General features: G+C 36.2%; 2 long non-coding RNA genes across 4 annotated transcripts; both read left to right on the top strand.

Annotated features, from left to right (window-relative positions):
* The first annotated feature begins 706 nt into the window (after positions 1 to 706).
* LOC147565835 (uncharacterized) lies at positions 707 to 15,830 on the top strand. 3 transcript variants are annotated; one of them, XR_015230292.1, is made up of 8 exons: positions 707 to 1,015; positions 1,149 to 1,238; positions 8,465 to 9,779; positions 10,155 to 12,799; positions 13,801 to 13,927; positions 14,039 to 14,145; positions 14,239 to 15,052; positions 15,126 to 15,830. It is a non-coding gene; the product is annotated as an uncharacterized LOC147565835 (long non-coding RNA). The 3 variants fall into 3 exon arrangements; XR_015230294.1 differs by lacking the exons at positions 13,801 to 13,927; positions 15,126 to 15,830 and having other exon boundaries at positions 14,113 to 14,145; positions 14,239 to 14,386; XR_015230293.1 differs by lacking the exons at positions 13,801 to 13,927; positions 15,126 to 15,830 and having other exon boundaries at positions 14,239 to 14,386.
* A 1,747-nt stretch (positions 15,831 to 17,577) lies between these two features.
* Positions 17,578 to 20,147, top strand: LOC147565834 (uncharacterized). The gene is made up of 2 exons (XR_015237375.1): positions 17,578 to 17,809; positions 19,820 to 20,147. It is a non-coding gene; the product is annotated as an uncharacterized LOC147565834 (long non-coding RNA).
* Positions 20,148 to 20,947: the final 800 nt, after the last annotated feature.

Genomic DNA, 20,947 nt, shown 5'->3' with positions numbered 1-20,947 from the left:
CAAAGAAAAAAAGCGAATTTCTTCGCAATTTATGTACCGATTTTAACCCTTCTTTGTTATTTGTAGTAGTAGGGGTGGCAATTTGGTCCGAACCGGTGGATTTTTTCCCGAACCCGCCCCTAATGGAACGGGTTTTACCGCCCCGTTTATTAAATGGGACGGTAATGGTATGAAGATAAAACCATTTACCGGGTTCGGGGCGGGTTTGGGATTAGGTATTAAAACCCGCCCCGCCCCGATTAAATATATTATGTATTATATATACAATAGGTTTCTAAAACTTTTTATCTTATATCATCAATTTAACTATTTTATATTTTATATTATGTAATAAGTTGTAGTGTTTATAGTTGGTAAAACCAAAATGTTATAAAATTTTGTTTATAATATTTATATTATTTTGATTAATCTAACTTATTTGAAATAAAAATATGAAATTTATGTTTAAATCCGACCCGCCCCGCACCGTTTCATGTTAAACGGGGCGGGGCGGGTCGGTTATGGTTAAGTAATTTCTAATCGGAACGGGTATGGTAATTAAATACCCACCCCGATTAACGATTGGGACGGGAATGGTAAAACCCGTTTATTAACGGGGCGGACTTGGAAAAGAGGTAACCCGTTCCAAACCCGCCCCGTTGACATCCCTATGTAGTAGGGGTATTTTTAGTCATTCTAATTAAATAACCGGCGTATAAACCGTGATCAGACAATGAGAAAACTCAGTTTCTGCGTTATTCTCTGGCGGGTGGGATTTTTCGGGAAGGGTTCTTCATTGATATTTCCTCTCTTCCATGAAACCCTAATTCTTGCTTCTGCTCGCGAACAAATGTTGGACAATCTTTCTAAACCATCTTTCTTTACCAGTTCTTGATTATTTTACCGAACCCTAATTCATCGGTGTTTACTCTTCGATTAAACCCTAAAACACTTATTTGATTTTTCACTAAACCCTAAATCTTTTCAGTTTAACGCTCGATTTTGTTAACCGATCGCCGATTGATTCTTGCAAGAAGTGCGTAACATCGTTCTTTAACCCTAAATCGTCTTTTGTTATTATTATCTACGTATTCTGTTTCTTTCAAAAAGAAAAAACTAACTATTCTTCTTTTAGTAAACCCTAACTATCATTCTTTGTGTTTATGCAGCCAACAGGAGAACACGTTGAGTAACAACGCAAGGATCATAAATGCAATCGATCTTGAATCCGGAATTAGGGTTTGCTCACCCTATCGCAGGTTGGGGTTACATACTCTTATTCTAGTTTATCTCCTTTCCTTATCTTTTTCTTTTAGATTTTATCTCTGGATTGATATATTTTTGAATCTCAAGACTTTCAAATTAGACTGATATATATGCATGTTCTGAACCCCAATCTTTTTGATTTTGTGTATACCCTTGATCCCCTATGAATGTAAATTGTTCTCTTCGTAGCATTTGACTGACATAATTTGAATATGGATTTTGGCGGCTTAGATGCCTTTTGTCTTGGAAACTAGATTTTCATGTTAAGAACTTTGACGATGTATAGTTGTTAAGTGACTATCATCTAGGATTTGAATATATGAATTTCAAGTTTCCAAACACCTTTCCAGTTTGGTCCCTAAGATGGAAAACATAGACCTAATTTTCTGGTTTGCTTCATATTTAATGGATAGATGAAGTATTGATTGTTTCTTTGGTTCAAATTGGAAGACTATAAACCCAAAATTTCTTATAATGGTATATCTTATTCTTCATGTATTTGTTCTCTTTGGGATTGGTTAATTTTGGGTTCTATTGTCACATTGGATTTGTTAGTATTAATGGTGTCTGATGCATTCTTCAACTTCCCATTCACCACAAAAACATGTGCAATTCGGGTTCTTTCTACTAACCCTTTCACACTTCAAAAGAAAATGTCTATCTTATTTTAGTGTATTTTCTTGTTTTTATTTTGCAAGGTATACTTTTTTTATTTTAGTGTAGCTACTCGGCAATGTATCGTTTTTCAAGAACACAACGAATTAATATTAATAACTTGGTGGCTTAAACGATTCGCTTCTTCAAAGCTAGTTTTTCATCACGATCCATTGCCAAACTTTTTAAACCAAAACCCTTAAAGCATATGTTTTTCTTACTCTTTATGTTTTCAAAACTATTTGCTAAAACTTTTATTGACCATATTCGCATGATCCATTTGTGAACGTCAATTTTGCTCTTGTTTATTGTTAAACCCAGATTTTGGACTGCATGAAATCAAGTTTAGAACCGTGACGATGAGGGCGACTACTAGGAAATGTACTAATCTTTCAACGACGTAATCAAAATAAATAACTTGGCAACTTAAATGATTCATTTCTTGGAAACTAGTTTTCGTCATGGTTTTTTGCTAATGCTTGTCAGAATGTTCTTTTTAGTTTTTTTTTTGTTTTGTTTTTGTGTATGTGTGCGAGAGTCCTTAATCATTTACATTCTTTTTTCCAAATGTTTTCAATTCTATGATTCCCAACTACTATGAAGTTTCATTTATAACTATGAATTGTGATGATAATGCTAACTACTCGGAAGTGTCTCGATTTTTCAAGAAAATAAGGCCTCAATATTAATAATTTGTTGACTTAAACGATTTGCTTCTTGAAAGCTTGTTTATCATAACGATTCATTTTTAAACTTTGTAAACCAAAACCCTTAAATGCATATGTTTTTCTTACTCTTTATTTTTTCAGAACTCTTTGCTAAACCTTGTATTGATCATATTCGCATGAACAATAGGTAAACGTCAATTTTGCTATTATTTATTGTTAAACCCGGATTTTGGACTGCATGGCATCATGTTTAGAACCGTGAGGATGAGAGCGACTACTAGGAAATGTACTAGTGTTTCAGCGATGTAATGAAATCAAAATAAATAACTTGGCGGCTTAAATGATTCATGTCTTGGAAACTAGTTCGTGGTTCTTTGCAATGCTTGCCAAAACGTTTCTATTTTGTTTTGTTTAATTATGTTTGTGTTCGGGAGTCCTTAATAATCATTTACATTCTTTTTACAAAATGTTTTTAGTTCTCCGATTTCAAACTACTATCAAGTTTAATTATAACTGTGAATTGTGATGATAGTGGTGACTGTTCGGAAATGTGCCAGTTTTTCAAGAACACGATGGATCAATATAAATAACTTGGCGGATTAAGTGATTTGTTTCTTGAAAGCTGGTTTGTCATCACGATTCATTTTCAAACGTTTTTAACCGAAAACCCTAAATGCATCTGTTTTCCGTACTTCCTATGTTTTTAAAATGGTTTGTTAAACCTTGTATTGACCATATTGAAGTGGCCCACTTTATCTACAAACGTCAGTTTTCTCTTTTTTGTTGTTAAACGTAGATTTTGGACTGCATGACATCATGTTTAGAACTTTGACGATGATGATGAATACTAGGAAATGTACTAGTCTTTCAATGACCTAATGAATCAAAATAAATAACTTGGCGGCTAAATGATTCATTACTTGGAAACTAGTTTTCGTCATGGTTCTTTTCTGATGCTTTTCGAAATGTTTTTCATTTTGTTTTGCTTTTGTGTATGTGTGTGTGGGAGTCCTTAATCATTTAATTCCTTTTTGCCAACTGTTTTCAATTCTATGATTTCTAGCTATTATCAAGTTTCATTTATAACTGTGAATTGTGATGATAATGGTGACTGCTCGGAAATGTACCGGGTTTCAAGAACTTATCGTATCAATATAAATAACTTGGCGGCTTTAACGATTCGTTTCTTGAAAGCTGGTTTGTCATCACGATTCATTTTCAACTGTTTTAACCCAAAACCATAAATGCATATGTTTTTCGCAATCTTTAAGTTCTTAAAACGATTTGTTAAACCTTGAGTGACCCATTATTTTTGCAAACGTCATTTCTGCTCTTTTTTGTTGTTAAACGTTGATTTTGGACTCTTTGACATCATGTTTAGAACCGTGACGATGAAGGCGACTACTAGAAAATGTACTAGTTATTCAACGATGTAATGAATCAAAATAAATAACTTGGTGGCTTTGATGATTCATTTCTTGGAAACTAGTTTTCGTCATGGTTCTTTGCCAATGCTTGTCAGAATGTTCTTTTTCGTTTTTTTGTGTATTCGGGAGTACTTCATCATTTACATTCTTTTTACAAATGTTTTCAGTTCTACGATTTCAAACTACTATTAAGTTTCATTATAACTGTGAATTGTGATGATAATGGTGACTGCTCGGAAATGTACCAGTTTTTCAAGAACACAATGGATCAATATAAATAACTTGTCGGCTTAAGTGATCTGTTTCTTGAAAGCTGGTTTGTCATCACGATTTATTTTCAAACGTTTTAACCCAAAACTCTAAATGCTTCTGTTTTTTGTACTCTCTATATTTTAAAAATGGTTTGATAAACCTTGTATTGACCATATTGAAGTGGCCCACTTTATCTGCAAACGTCAGTTCTCTTTTTTGTTGTTAAACGTTGAGTTTGGACGGCATGACATCATGTTTAGAACTTTGACGATGATGATGAATACTAGGAAATGTACTAGTCTTTCATTGACCTAATGAATCAAAATAAATAACTTGGCGGCTTAAATGATTCATTACTTGGAAACTAGTTTTCGTCATGGTTCTTTTCTGATGCTTGTCGAAATGTTTTTCATTTTTTTTGCTTTTGTGTATGTGTTTGCGAGAGTCCTTAATCGTTTACATTCTTTTTTCCAATTGTTTTTAGTTCTATTATTTCCAACTACTATCAAGTTCCATTTGTAACTTTGAATTTTGATGATAATGGTGACTGCTCGGAAATGTATCGGGTTTCAAGAACTTATCGTATCAATATAAATAACTTGGCGGCTTAAACGATTCGTTTCTTGAAAGCTGGTTTGTCATCACGGTTCATTTTCAAACTTTTTAACCCAAAACCGTAAATGCATCTGTTTATCGCACTCTTTAAGTTCTCAAAACGATTTGGTAAACCTTGTATCGTCCATACTCGACTGGCCCACTTTGGTTGCAAACGTCATTTCTGCAAAAGCCAGTTCTCTCTTTTTGGTTGTTAAACGATGATTTTGGACTGCATGACATCGTGTTTAGAACTTTGACGATAATGGTGAATACTAGGAAACGTACTAGTCTTTCAACGATCCAATGAATCAAAATAAATAACTTGGCGGCTTAAATGATTCATGTCTTGGAAACTAGTTTTCGTCACGGTTCTTTTCTGATGCTTGTCGGAATGTTTTTCTTTTTTTGCTTGTGTATGTGTGTGCCGGAGTCCTTAATCGTTTACATTCTTTTTTCCAACTGTTTTCAATTCTATTCTTCATTTATAAATATGAATTGTGATGATGATGATGACTGCTAGGAAATGTACCAGGTTTTAAGAACTTATCCTATCAATATAAATAACTTGGCGGCTTAAACGATTAGTTTCTTGGAAGCTGGTTTGTCATCACTATTCATTTTCCGATGTTTTAACCCAAAACCCTAAATACATCTGTTTTTTGCACTCTTTAAGTTCTTAAAACGATTTGTTAAACCTTGTATTGACCATATTCGAGTGATCCACTTGTTTGCAAACGTCATTTCTGCTCTTTTTTGTTGTTAAACGTTGATTTTGGACTGCATGACATCATGTTTAGAACCGTGACGATGAAGGCGACTACTAGGAAATGTACTAGTCATTCAACGATGTAATGAATCAAAATAAATAACTTGGCGGCTTTGATGATTCGTTTCTTGGAAACTAGTTTTCGTCATGGTTCTTTGCCAATGCTTGTCAGAATGTTCATTTACATTCTTTTTACAAATGTTTTCAGTTCTACGATTTCAAACTATTATCAAGTTTCATTATAACTGTGAATTGTGATGATAATGGTGACTGCTTGGAAATGTACCAGTTTTTCAAGAACACAATGGATCAATATAAATAACTTGTCGGCTCAAGTGATTTGTTTCTTGAAAGCTGGTTTGTCATCACGATTTATTTTCAAACGTTTTAACCCATAACCTTAACTGCATCTGTTTTTCGTACTCTTTATGTTTTAAAAATGGTTTGTTAAACCTTGTATTGACCATATTGAAGTGGCCCACTTTATCTGCAAACGTCAGTTCTCTCTTTTTTGTTGTTAAACGTTGATTTTGGACTGCATGACATCATGTTTAGAACTTTGACGATGATGGTGAATGCTAGAAAGTGTACTTGTCTTTCAACGATTTAATGAATCAAAATAAATAACTTGGTGGCTTAAATGATTCATGTCTTGGAGACTAGTTTTCGTCATGGTTCTTTTCCAATTGGTCGGCTTAAACGATTTGCTTCTTGAAAGCTGGTTTATCATCACGATTCATTTTCGAACTTTGTAAACCAAAACCCTTAAATGAATATATTTTTCTTACTCTTTATGCTTTCAAAACTATTTGCTTAACCTTGTATTAACCATATTCCCATGATCCATTTGTAAACGTCATTTCTGCTCTTTTTTTTTAACGTTGATTTTGGACTGCATGACATCATGTTTAGAACCGTGACGATGAGGGCGACTACTAGGAAATGTATTAGTCTTTCAACGCTTTACTGAATCAAAATAAATAACTTGGCGGCTTAAATGATTCATATCTTGGAAACTAGTTTTCGTCATGGTTCTTTAACAATGCTTGTCGAAGTGTTTCTTCTTTGTTTTGTTTTTGTATGTGTGCCCCAACACAAGTGTTGGATTTTAAGTTTTCTATATTTGGGACCCATTGTGGACTATAAAAGTGCATATTGGCTGTCTAGAGAGATATGGGTTTAAACTCTAGAGAGATATCACTTTTGACTTGAACAGCTTTGGAAACTGAAACTCTAATTGTTCATGTCAAAAAGAAAGAATGTAATCTGTTGGCAGTTTGGCACTGCCTACTATAGTGAGTTTCTGCCATTGAGTACGGCTCCTTGACAATGGTGAAATAATTTATTAATGCATTCGGTACGGTTGCGGAGCCTCTCATGGATATCTCTCTCTAGCCTTGTGCATTGCCCTGGCAATTAGGAGATGGTAAAATGCTTCCCTTTATTTCCTTGTCTCGAACTCTGCAAGTTTCGCATGTTACTGTGTGCTGCTTTATTCACGAGAAGCATCTTATAAAAGAGGGTCGATACTTTCAAATTCTGCAAGGAACTTAAGCTTGTGAAGGATGGGTTCTGTTGTTATTGGATATTTGCTACTTGCGTTAGCTTTCTCCCTGAGTAGCTTATTGCAAATTTGGCTCGCCTCTAGCGCCACCTGCTTTTGTAATCTCAATCATTTAAAAATTTGTGTTGGTTAGATGCCCGTTTTCATATCTTCTGACATTCAGGATGTATGCCTCATGTGGATGCAGTTGAGACTGTACTAACATCGTTGTCGTTAGCTCCCATGTTGCCATCTCTGTGTGAGATGTGAGGATCAACATTTACTCTGCTCTTATGATGGGCACCCTTAGAGGGCTACAGTTCACGTTTGAATCAAACTGATCTTGTCTGATCTGTCCATATTATTCTCGGGGATTTGATTATATGTTCCGCAGGTTCTAGTTTGGAGACACTATTTGATGATGCGTTTGATTGTTTCGGTTCATCAAGCTTTTCCAGGTTGGTGAAAGCTCATTAAGTGTGTGTGTTAAGGGAGATAACTAGAAGCACCCCATCCGGTGGTTGTTGGAGCATGATCTTACCTTTTGGTACGTTTTGGTATTATTATATGCAAGTACACCTGAGAAAATCTCAATAGGCTAAGCATTAGTTTCTATGTATCTTATGTGTATTGCTTCTGAATCACAAATGCTTTTGTGATTAACGATTTAACGGTACTTCTCTCTTTGCATATGCTTTAGTTCAGATAGTTGTCAACGATGGGGGTTTCATTATATTTTTATGATGGGTAAGGAGTCACTTGCATCCAGTTTCAAGAACCTAGATATGATGGGTAAGGAGTCACTTGCATCCAGTTTCAATAACCTAGATATGAATAATGTTGCATCTACTCTGAAATAACTCTTTTGTCATTCAGCCATAGCTTATGTGGCTTGTACATGGATGATGGATTCCAAGTGGCTGCCAGATTAGGTCAAACTATCTCCTTTGATATGTCGTTTCTGGTCGTGATGCTTTTCATGTTCTAATCAAACCACTTTATATGTATGTTTCATTGTTTGCGAGTTGATGGCCACAATCACAAATTAAACGAAGCAAAAGTTAAGCTTATCCTTTTCTTATTTCTTGTCTTTAGCCCTTTTAGTTCTGTCCTTGGGTAATGATTTGGTCTAGATATATAATATAGTGACAGTGACCGATATATTCATTATAACTGTCCCATAATTCATATATTCTCTGGCATATTCTTGTATTCCTGCCTATTATCTTGTTCAAAGAAGAGACATGATTGTTTTTGTATTTCATTTTTTGGAACAATTGACTTGATCGGTTCTGTTGAATTTTGTTTATAGACATCAAACTAGACTCAATCATGTGGCGTGGAACTGTTGGAACTCTTTTGTCACCTTATACTAATCTCGACTCTTGAGAAGTACTTCAGTGGGAGACTGGGAGTAAGTAACCCATTGTTGAACTGTCGAAGTGCATACTGGTTGTCCACAAGGGCAAAGAGAGCTGAGTCTGCAAGTCCTTGAGTTGTCCTCTTTTTTTCTCAAGAAGGTAAAATTATATTATGCATGTTCCGAATGCAATAAATGAGACTCATCTATGTGCCGTAGTAGTGTTGGGTTATGTTACTTTCTACTTGGTGGAGAAGTATTTTAGTGGGAAGCTGTTAAACTGTCAAAGCATATTGGGTGTCTACGGAGAGCTGGGTCTGCAAGTCCTTGAGCTATATATATTTGTAACAAGGTCAAAAAAATTATTGTAGTGATTTAGTCTCGAAGGCGAAGTGTCGTGCAACAGCTGTGAACTTCTCTGTCATTTCGCAAGTACTTTAGTTGGAAGAAACCAATTGTTGAACTGTTACCTGGATTGCCTTTCGTTTTTCCAGAGAAGGCAAAATGTTATTATGTTAGATTGTTAGTCCAGATTACTACAATTGAACTGGATTGTCCTTCGACTTGTCTACTAGAATTTTGAGGACCTAAATGCGTGATCCTTGTCAAAGGTAAGAGCTCTCAGCTGTAATGTGTCCAAGTTTGATTCCTTACTTAATCTATCTTTCTTCAATCTCATTTCGAGGGAGCTTCATTTTTTTCTCACTCTCCATATAATGCTTTTAGTTGTACACCTGACATTAAGGACACGTCGACCAAAAGTCTAGGATGTCCCAACTTAAGGCATACAGTTTCATGTTGGTAAGTGAACGCAAATATTTACGTGACCCTTGTGAGAAAATCTTATTTCAGGTTAATTGTTCACTGGCGTTTACACAAGAATCACCTTATACTTACAAATTTAGAATAAGGAAAGTGGATCCATTTGCTCTGTTATTGCAAATAATCCATGCTTGCTTGTATAATGTAGTTCCCATCTTGGTCATGCACCATTCGTGGGAAAGATGCGTTGTAGGTTCTTTCGCAGCTACTGTTCTCATGGATCCTACTTCCTAGGTTGCTTTAAACAACAATATTTTTCGCAGAAGGTAATGGTAAGTTATAGTTGCTTACAGGATACTCCTGCTAATGCTTCCATCACTGGCTTCATATTCTGCTACGGTACCATTTAATGTTCAGATATTGGGGTATTCTTTCTTCTGTGCTTTAAGGAGTTCTGCAACCAGAGCCCTTCTAGTAATTCGTAGATGACAAGACATATGTACAAGTATGGCTGCTTCCATTGTCCATTTTTGCTTTAGAGTGAGGTTTGAATATTGTTTTTTATATCTGAGTTTGATAGTACCATCCTTTGTTAAGGGTCATTTAGAAATATACATGTTATTTTATGGAACTGGTTAATGCGATCTTTAACATATGTTGTTATGTCATGCTGGAGATTATGTGATTGAGGGTTTCGTGATCATACGCTTGTGGTTTCTCATATGTTTGGGTGTCCTGTGGTTGCTCATATGTTTGGGTTTCATGTATTTTCTTAAAATGGGTTGCACTGGATACTGAAGATTTGAAGCTTCAAAGAGTATATTTCTTATAAATAATGCAAGTTTTTACTTCTAAGTTCTAACACATGTATTATTTCTAGGTACAGCGAGTTAAATAGGATTTCTGATCGTTGCAGAAATGAACTTGAGATGCTTGTTCCCAAAGCTAGTAAACATGTGCTTGGAGTTGTGGACAGACTTGAAGCCAATGTTGTTAGTTTTGAGAACACGTGAACTTATGTTTATTGCCTTTCGGAGTTCAAGGGTAATTTTTACTAGTTCGCCTTTGGCCTTGTGCAGCAATTGGCGCAGACAATGTTCAATAATCGATAATGGTCTTTCAGAACTCTGTTTAGAAGGATAGAACTGCAGCTTCTACCATGATGTTGAGGTCTACTTAGAGGTTGCAGAAGACTGTGATGGACTTACAACGAAGAGGTCTACTGCGGGCTATGTTTAGGTATCCTGGTGCGTCTCTATGCCTTACCTTCATTCCAGAGCAACTAAGTAGCTTGGGGATATATGCGGTTTTTGTTACAGAAGCTTTAAAGAGATGCATAACTGGAAAAACTAGGTGACACCTAAAAGTTGAATATGCTCTACTAATATTTTCCAATTCATCTTCCTACGTACCACATAGGAGCTACCTAAGCTAAATGGTATGAAAGTTCTCTGTCCAAAAATTGATGCCAATATTCTTAAGGTTCGGTATCCCTGTATATTTTTACATTGCACATTTCGAGCTACCCCATTTTCACTAAAAGTTTCTTAAAAGTTGAGATTTACATATTCGTCTGGTTACATGTACAAGTATTTGTCCTTTTCCTGTTTAGAGGAAGACATAGATATATGTACGTATACATATATGTGTCTATGTCAATGTAATTGTAGAAACTACGAAGTAGTTATCTTTTATATTGAGTTAGCTTCAATCGGAGTTCAAGGATGTACATCTAGTATTGGCATAATACTTTATGAAACACCATCTGCTACACTCCGAAGTTATTGAGAAATCTCCCGTGATAACTGGTTCAAGATCATGAAGGATTTCCTATGGAAGTCAACACCAACAAAGAAGAGGAAGGCACAACGTGAAATGGGAAATAATTTGTACCCCAAAGGAAAAGGTGGGACGCGGGACACCTTCAAGTGCTCATTGTAATAGGTCTAGGGCTTGCACGCCTTACTTGGTAATCTGACTACTTTCGGTAATTTGTGGTTGATTTATTCATGTAGTTTCTTGTTGGGTTTTGTACATCGGCAGTTGCTTCTTTCTATGGGGATCTACTTTTGCGTCGCTGAAGGTATTCCTCTCTCCGCCCTTTGCTTACATATCACATAAATACTTCAGATATTTGTCAAAGATAGTGACTACATAACTCACTCAAATTAGAAGAACTTTGCGGTCACATTATCTGGAGAAGCCTGAGCATTTAAGATATGTATTTTGATGATGGATGAGATGTTCTTACATTTATCTAGTACAAACTACAAAAAACCTAGACATGAATAGTGGTGTGGCGACTCCGAAATAACCTACTCCGTTATTGACTCATAAGTGGCATGAGTAGCCTAACTACAGAAAATAAGCTGCATCTTGTTATCTGTTGACAAGAGCATGCTTGTGCCCACAAGTGAAATTAAATTTAGTTAAGACTATTATCTACTTGGTTTCTTGAAAGAGCGACGTCACAAATTTGTATATCAACATGTCAGAAGACGTGATTAAGACCACTTAATTTATTTGTTGTTGTTACTTTTTATGCATATCATAGATGACAGGCAATGCTGATTAGACACATACATCCATTTCATGTTTTCTGAAATTCCGGAAGGTCCCATGGCTCATTTTAACAAAGTTGACTCTGTATTAAGGTCATTGTCTTTAGCTCCCACGCTTCCATCTTTGTCATTTGGGGGATCTGATAAAAAAATTCTTGGGTTCTAGGTTGGAGAAACCATTTAATGATGTCACTGACTATTTTGGTACTCCAAACGTCCTTCAGATTCCAGGTTTCTTACGTTCTGGTTTTGATATATGCTAGTACACCTGAAAAATCATAATAGATTAAGCATTGGTTTCTTTTAAGTCTTCTGATACACACATTTTTAGTATCTTTGAAACATGGCTCATAAATTATGTGTATCGCTTAGATTTGATCCATCGTCCATTTCATCATATACATTTCTTTGTTTCTTGCTGTTGGTTACTAGAACAAGCAAATCCTTAAATTTCAGAGTTTTAGTTCATTTTCATCATGCTGGTGCATGGTTGCATTGATTTGTCAGCGCAACTATCTATCTTTATGTAGTAGCCACTACTGAAGTGTTATATCTGTCTCCTAGAAACCACATATTCATACAGTGAGAGTGTTGGTCCAGGTAGATATGCTATATTCATACAGTGAGAGTGTTGGTACAGGTAGATTGGCTTAAGTTGCTTATATGCAACTGATTGCAAGCAGAAAGTTCAGATTGTTAGTGAAGTTGTAAGGGTAGATCTAGTATTGGCATAATACTACTTTATGAAACACCATCTGCCAGGAACCTACGTTACACTATTGAGAGATCTCCTGTGATGACTGGTTCAATATCATGAAGGGTTTCTTACGAAAGTGAATGCCAACAAAGAAGAGGAAGGCAGACGTGAAATGGGAAATATTTTTTACCCCGAAGGAAAAAGGTGGGGTGCCGGACACTTTCAAGGGCTCATTGTAATTGGTTTGGGGCATGCACACCTTACTCGGTAATCTGACTACTTTCTATAATTTGTTGTTGATCTATTCGTGTAGTTTCTGGTGGGTTGTGTGCGTCGATAGTTGCTTCTTTCTATCGGGTTGTACTTTTGCGTCACCAAAGATATCTCCCTCTTTGCCCTTCGCTGACGTATCACATAAATAGTTCAGATATTTGTCAAAAATAGTGACTACGTAATTCACTCAAATTATAAGAACTTTACGGGTCATATAATTTGGAGAAGCTTGGCCATTTAAGATATGTATTTTGACGATGGATGAGATATTCTTACATTTATATAGTACGAAGAACCTAAACATGAATAGTGGCGTGGCGACTCTGAAATAACTACACCATTATTGACACATAAGTGGCCCACAAAATAAGCTGCATCTTGTTGTCTGTTGACAAGGGCATGCTTGCGTCCTTATGTGCAATTAAATTTAGTTAAGATTATATAATCTACTTGGTCTCTTGAAGGAAGAGCGGGTTTGCAAATTTTTAATCTCAACCTGTTAGAAAACATGATTAGGACCACTTAATTAACTTGTTATTTTTTCTTTTTATGCATATCATAGCTCACAGGCGATGCTGATTAGACATTCAGGTGTCCATTTCATGTTTTCTGATATTTGGGAAGGTTCTATGGCTCATTTTAACAAAGTTGACTCTGTATTAAGGTCACTGTTAGCTCCCACGCTGCTATCTTTGTCATCTGCGGGATCTGATTAAATTTTCCTTGGGTTCTAGGTTGGAGAAGCTAATTGATGATGTCACTGACTATTATGTCTTGTATAGTTATGTCTGCTGTATTGCTTCTGAATCACAAAAACACACATACTCAAGATCTTTGAAACATGGCTTATAAATTATGCGTCTCACTTAGAAATCTGAGAGATATAGATTTCCCACACTCAGTTTTGATCCATAATCCAGTTTATCATATACATCTTTTCAGAATGAAGTATTCCCCCTTTTTAATTTATTGGTTTTCTTGCTGTTGGTTACTAGATTGGTTAAACGTCAGAGTTTCAGCGCATTTTCGAAACCACATATGTTCACACAGTGAGGGTGTTCAGAGAGATATGCTATATACACGCGAACACTGTGATTGTATCAAATTCCAGTTTACCACCAAGTCTAATTTGTTTGATTCATGTAAAATCTTTTTTGTTATCTAACATGTAAGTAGGCCAATTTCGGGAGACGTGTTTGATTATAGATGGTTTTTATTTGGTGATTCTTGTAGATGGTTTGCAGCTTTTTAGATTTTTGAGACAACCATATCGCTTGCTTCTGTTTACATTCCTCCTTGTTATGCAGGCTGGTCTTACATCATTGCATTTGTTATGAACGGTATGTGAATTCTAGCTTAGTGTTATTATTAGTTTCTGGATGAGATAGTACAAATATTTTATGGGCGTTAACTCGTTAAGAGATGCATTGCAGGGAACCGCCGGGAAATTCTTGAAGGTATGATATTACAACTTCCATTTAAATCTTATGTATGTAAAATACTGCTTGTGTATATATATATGATTCGTGGGTGAAGGATCACCAAATTACAACTTAAGCAGCACAACGGTTAACACATCAATCCCTTCATTGTTGTCTTTCGCTCCTTTTTGTTCAATCCGTGGTTAATTTGGTCATGATATGCTGACAATAACCGAAAGGTCCGTTATAATTATAATGCATGTTACCTCTCCTCTTGCACTGCGAATCTATCTTTTTGTTGGAAGTAGAGACATGCGTGTTGTGTCCTTTCGTTTGGAACAGTTTACTTGATTAACAGACTATGGAAAGCTAAATTATACTAGGGTGATCTCAAAGGCGAATGTCAAATATAACTACGCTCGAAAGAGAAAGAAACTGTAACCTGGTGGCTCCTGTCTTCCTTGTCTACTATCTTGATTTTTACCACCGGGTGGAGCTCGTTGACAACTATGGAATAAACCACCTGGTTAAAGTTTATCGAGAATAAAAATTTGAACTTTTGTTTGTGAATGATCTGGATCTTGTCATCGGTGTTTATTGATGGCTCCATGTATTGGAGCTGGAAGCCTGCTTCTATACATTTTTTATGAAGAGGCGCACTTGGATAAAACTTATCAGTAAAAGCTTACTAGAACTGTTCTAGAAATGCTATTCAAATCCATACCCTCCTCCGACTGTCCATTATGCTTGGAGTTGTTAATGACGGTGCAGGCCTTCTCGCGCAGATCTCTCTAGCCTTCACATTGCCAAGTGTTATGGAGAGATGGTAAAGTAGTTATCACCTAGGTTTAAATTCGTCAATTTACACATCTAACTGTATGCTGCTTTATTATTCACAGGAATCAGCTTAGAGGGCCAATACTTCGAAATCCTGCCATGACATTGAACTATACTTTGTACAATATTTATTAAAAGGGATTCCATACTCCAGTGTTGAATAGAGCTAGAGAAGAGGAGATTGTTAGTTCTAGAAGCAGCAAACCAGTTCATTCGGGTCGGAAACAAGAAAGACCGGGAGATAATCGAAATCAAAGAGTCGCTTTTACAAAAACCCTTCAATTTTAATTGCTTTTTCTTTTGCTGATTAGCAGAGCGAGTAGGAGATGGCGATGTGGCAACCGAAGTAGTGAACATGGCAATTCAACATCATGGTAGTCCTGGTGGATATAATCTGACCGAGTTAGTCTAGCTCACTCTGACTAAAGCAAGGACATTAAGAACGGCAGTGCCGTATGTAGAGACGGGGTGAGCTGTCTGTACATACAGCCCTCTTACACGAGCGAATTGTGGGCAGTCATGGTTCACCTTTGGGGTGGCGAGAGGTTTGTATGTAGAATCCGATTGGCATGTCTCTACATGTTGCTATAGGTCATCAGACTGGTAGACTGACTCTTGAAGGTGACATAAAACGCATCCTGCCAAGACAGTAAGGGTACAAAAATGGAAGCCCTTCATCCCATGTTAAGTCTCTTCCATTTCTCCTCTCCAATTTTCTGGGTATTGTGCAGTGGCTTCAGCCTATCTACTGCAGGTAAGACTAATGACTTCTCTCTCTTGCTCTTATGACTTCTTACCCACTTTCTTCATCCCATACATATATATATATATACATATATATATATGTCAACAAGGCTACATGACCCGCCTCTTTGGACTTCCACATGAACCGCATGTGAGAGAAACAAGGGTTTATCTCTCCACGTGACTGAACACGTGAGAGGAGAAACCGTTGTTTTTTTTTGAATTGGTAAGTGTGTGCCTCGAACCCATGACCTCTAAGTTGGAAGACTTACCTCTTACCACTTGAGCCAAGGGTCGTTGGCAGGAGAAACCGTTGTTGCTCTCACATGGGCGGTTCAAGTCGGAGTCTCACTAGGCGGGTTGAGTATACTTTTTGTATACATAATGTAGGACAGAAAATTTGGCCATGCACCTTCATTGGTTGGTCGAAATCTAGCCGTCCACTTCTAATATGGCCGTCTTCTTATGATGTGGGCTTGGGCGGCCCAAATAATTACATAGTTATATTAGACAAAATAAAAAGTTGATAGCCATAAACATTTGTTGAAGCACCATAAAACTATAACATCAACAATAATCCACTACAACTACATATATTCCATGGATTAAATGCGCTTGGGTTCGAAACCTTTGGATCTCAGCCCAATTACTTCAGCCCTATGTACCACCCCATTACATAACTGATTACTTCATCTACTTAAAAACTTGTTAAATACTTAAATACCCACATCAACACCAATAACAAAAACCTCAAACAATTGCCTTGTTTTAATTAGACTTCTAGAGTTGGGCAAATGAGTGGGCAAGATAAGCCGATGAGCCAACCAAAGGTGCTTTTATATATTTATATAAGTAGAGGGCTCAGATTGCTAATAATCACTCCTCTCATCTCGGAATCCATCGTGTTGATCTGGCCCACCAACCACTGCTCCGAGTAGTATATTAGAGCATCTTCAATGGGACACTCAAACTCTAAAATAGTGCGACTTAGGATTTATAGAGATTTTGTTATAAAAATTTCTCCAATGAGACACTCTACTAGACACTCAATGATGTGGAGCATTTATTAATAGATTAAGAGAGACATTATAAAATTAGAGTGTCTTTTTGAGACTCTCTAAGTGTCACTTTAAAATTCTAATCAATAGAAACTCTTGCTTTTTTATTACTTTTTATTATTTATTGAATTGAATAGTGACACGTGCATTAAGTAAAGGTATACTAGAGATCTCTATTTGTAACACCACTATTTTCTATATATATCAAATTAGGTGGGAATAGCAAAACTCTAGGTCAATTTGGGGTTGGGCCTAATATGAAGAGTAAGTTAGTGTGGGCTTGAACATCATAAAATAGAAGTGGGTTAGAAGGAAAACTAGGGTTGTTTGAGTTAATTACTCCCTCCGTCCCAAATTAAGAGTCCCATTTTAAAAACGTAACTTTTTTTCACAACTTTTACTTTTCCATTTTTACCCATATTAATTTCTAACATGTTTTTTGGAATTCAAAAGAATTAGCACTATATATAAGATTAGTTTCCATAAACACAAATTATTCTTATCTCTTTCTTAAAGATTACCAAAATATGAATTGTTTTAATTGAGTAATAAATAAATTATATATTGTCAACACGGGTATAATTGGAAAATCTATGGATTTTATATGATAAAAGAGGAATGGGACTCTTAATTTGGGACAGACGAAAAAGGAATGCGGGACTCTTAAATTGGGACAGAGGGAGTATATAAAAAGGGGTATAGAGCTCTTTGTGTAGATCTAGAACAAAACTTAGAGAGCGAAAGAGAAATGGTATTCTTTGGAGAAGATTTTGATGAATAAGTTGAAGAAATCTATGTATTGTTTATGTTATGGTTAGTATATCTTCAACAAAACCACTCTTAGTGAATGAAGAATGGATAAAGAAGAAAAGAGGTAGAGATGGAGTTCTCTAGAGAGAGAAAGAGGCATGATTGTGGTCTTGATGTCATCTAAGGCAAAAGAGGTAGATTTCTTATCTCCTAATTCTTTTGTAGGCTTTTTCAATTCATTCCATGATAGGTTTAGTATTGTTAATCACATAAAGTTCTATAAAGGATGATTGAATGATTTAGATATTAATTCTATCTTGAATTCCATAAAATATCTATATAGGACAATGTTTTGATCTAACTTCAAAATTAGATCTGGATTTATTGGTAACAAATCTAGGTGTCTATCTTATATGGTTGGAAAGGTCTGTTTGTCTACTTTCTAGTGGTTCAAACGGTGAGTTAATTGGAGTTCCGAGCGAGGAGTTACAATTGTTTTCGTACGAGGTGTCAGAGCAGTCCCTACTGTATTTCTGTCTAGATTAAAAGTAAATCTGGTATTGATTTATAATGAATCTCGGTGTGTATCTTATATGGTTGGAAAGGTCTGTTTGTCTACTTTCTAGTGGTTCGAATGGTTAGTTAATTGGAGTTCCGAGCGAGGAGTTATAATAGTTTTCGTACGAGGTATCACAGCAGTCCCTACTGTATTTCGTTGTAGATTAAAATTAGATCTGGTATTGATTGGTAATGAATCTCGGTGTGTATCTTATATGGTTGGAAAGTTCTGTTTGTCTACTTTCTAGTAGTTCAAACGGTGAGTTAATTGAAGTTCCGAGTGAGAAGTTATAATAGTTTTTGTACTAGGTGTCGATACAATCTCCAATGAGCTAATTGATTGAGATAAGTCACATGGTTTATATTCTGTAAGCAATGTATTTCCTAGGTATATGATATCTTATATTGGTGAGTCTATATTAGTTAACTTTTATTGTTATTTGTTTGTTTGAGGTTGTGATCCACGTGAGGATCTATTATGAGCATCATCCATTTTGACTTGCCATGTGTTGTTGGCTTGAATGGTTTGGAAAACTTGTTTGTAATTCTTTATTAGAGCCAATGTTTGTGGTGTTATGCTATTATGATGCTATTATGTGTGTGATGCGATAGATGTGATGGAGGGTTGAATGAGTTTATGTGGTTGGTTCGACCATCTCTACCGAAGGTGATGTAGGTATGGAGCGTATGGGGTCGGCGCTAACACAATGGATGACCTTGTGGGCCACACTCTCATTCGACTTATGTTTGTTGTATGATGTTATTATGTGTGTGATGTGATGGAAGGTTGTATGAGTTTATGTGGTTGGTTCGACCCTCTCAACCGAAGGTGATGTAGGTATGGAGCGTATGGGGTCGGCGCTAACACAATGGATGACCTTGTGGGCCACACTCTCATTCGACTTATGTTTGTTGTATGATGTTATTATGTGTGTGATGTGATGGAAGGTTGTATGAGTTTATGTGGTTGGTTCGACCCTCTCTACCGGAGGCGATGTAGGTATGGAGCGTATGGGGTCGGCGCTAACACAATGGATGACCTTGTGGACCACACTCTTATTCAACTTATGTTTGTTGTATGATGCTATTATGTGTGTGATGATGGAGTTGATGGAGGGTTGTATGAGTTTATGTGGTTGGTTCGGCCCTCTCTACCGGATGTGATCTAGGTATGGAGCGTATGGGGTCGGCGCTAACACAATGGATGACCTTGTGAACCACACTCTCATACAACGAAGACACCAACTTGTCATATCATTCGACGAGAGTTGGATGATTGTGTCTTTGGCATAATGTTTTGTTGACTTAATCGTCAAGTTAGGGTTCTATAAAGGTCTATCTTAGTGAATAGTGTGATCTTTTTATACCTATTGAAAAAGATAAAGATTATTATCACGAGAGTTAATATTGGATTAGAATACGAGGACGTTAAAAGCCTAATAACCAAGAACATAAATTACTAATTTCTACATGCGTGTGGTAAATCTCGTGGTATTATGTTAGTTGTCACGTTAAATTGTAGATAACGCCAATAATGAATATGAATGAAATACTTTCTTGATTGGGGATTGAGCTTGCCTACCCGAGACTTAGGTTTGAGGAAATCTACTGCAGTTGGGTTTTAACCCAGCTATTTCATTTTTCAGGTATTGATTGTGCACTCATGGTAGGCGTCGCTCGTGGATCCAGTTTGAAGGTCCCAAATCTTCGATTTCAAGGCGGCTTGAGATTTGGGATTTGGGGCGCTACACTATTAGAGCATCTCGAGTGCAACACTCAACAAAAACTCACCTAATCCAATGTGTCAAGGATAAATTGAGATTCTCTTTCATAAGTGGCACAATTGAGATATTCAATTTGAAATACTTCTCCAATGCGACACTCGAAAAACTCACTTTCTACTTTAAATTTACTCTTGTTTATTATGTTAATACATAAAATGATGATGTGGACCAATTGAGATACAACAATAAATGTTGAGATACTCAAAAGAAAACTCAACAATTGAGTTTTCTTTTGAGTATCTCAACATTTATTGTTGTCACATCATATTGAGATTCTAGTTGAGTGTTGCATCGGAGAGTGTTAATGTTAAAAACTCAAGTAATCCTATATGTCAAATTGAGTTTTTTCAAGTTGGGTGTTGCACGGAGATGCTCTTAGAGACAAAAATAATTTAGGTGTCTCTATATTGACCTTTTAAGAAAAAAAATCTTCATTAACACTTGACAACTAAATTTTTAAAGTGTTTGTTAGAGTGTCCCATTGGAGATGTTTTTAGGGTTTGGTGATTTTGAAAAGTAACTGACTCCATGTGAGTATTGGATCTTAAATGGATGTGATGAAATCGACGGTAGAGATGATGCCCTGTGGTGTATCCTTTTCGGGTATCTGAGTCCGTACCCCACCATAAGACATTCTCATTTTATTGTCTCCCAAGTCCCAACAGATAGTCCACCTCTTCAATAAAAAAAACAAATAGTCCACCTAGTGGCCATTATAACAAACACAAGAAGTTAGGGTCGTAAAGAAAAATCTTTGGACATAAAGATTTTAGTGAATTAGGTTTGACTTAGAGGGTGTTTGATTTTTTAGCACTGGTAAGTGATAGCACTTAGTAAGTGAATGTCTATTCCGGGAAGCATCTTCATTTTGAATCCAAAAGTTAAATTTTTGGATATTTTCCCTCATAATCTTCATCACATCCAACGTTAAAATAAAAAATCTTCATCTCATCCTATTTTTCTCTCTCTAACTGTTTTTCTCTCTCTATC

The sequence above is a fragment of the Eschscholzia californica genome, unplaced genomic scaffold, assembly GCF_041429995.1.
Source record: "Eschscholzia californica isolate CP2 unplaced genomic scaffold, dmEscCali1.0.p SCAF_1, whole genome shotgun sequence".
Taxonomy (NCBI): Eukaryota; Viridiplantae; Streptophyta; class Magnoliopsida; order Ranunculales; family Papaveraceae; genus Eschscholzia; species Eschscholzia californica.
This window is presented reverse-complemented; position numbering and strand designations above follow the sequence as displayed.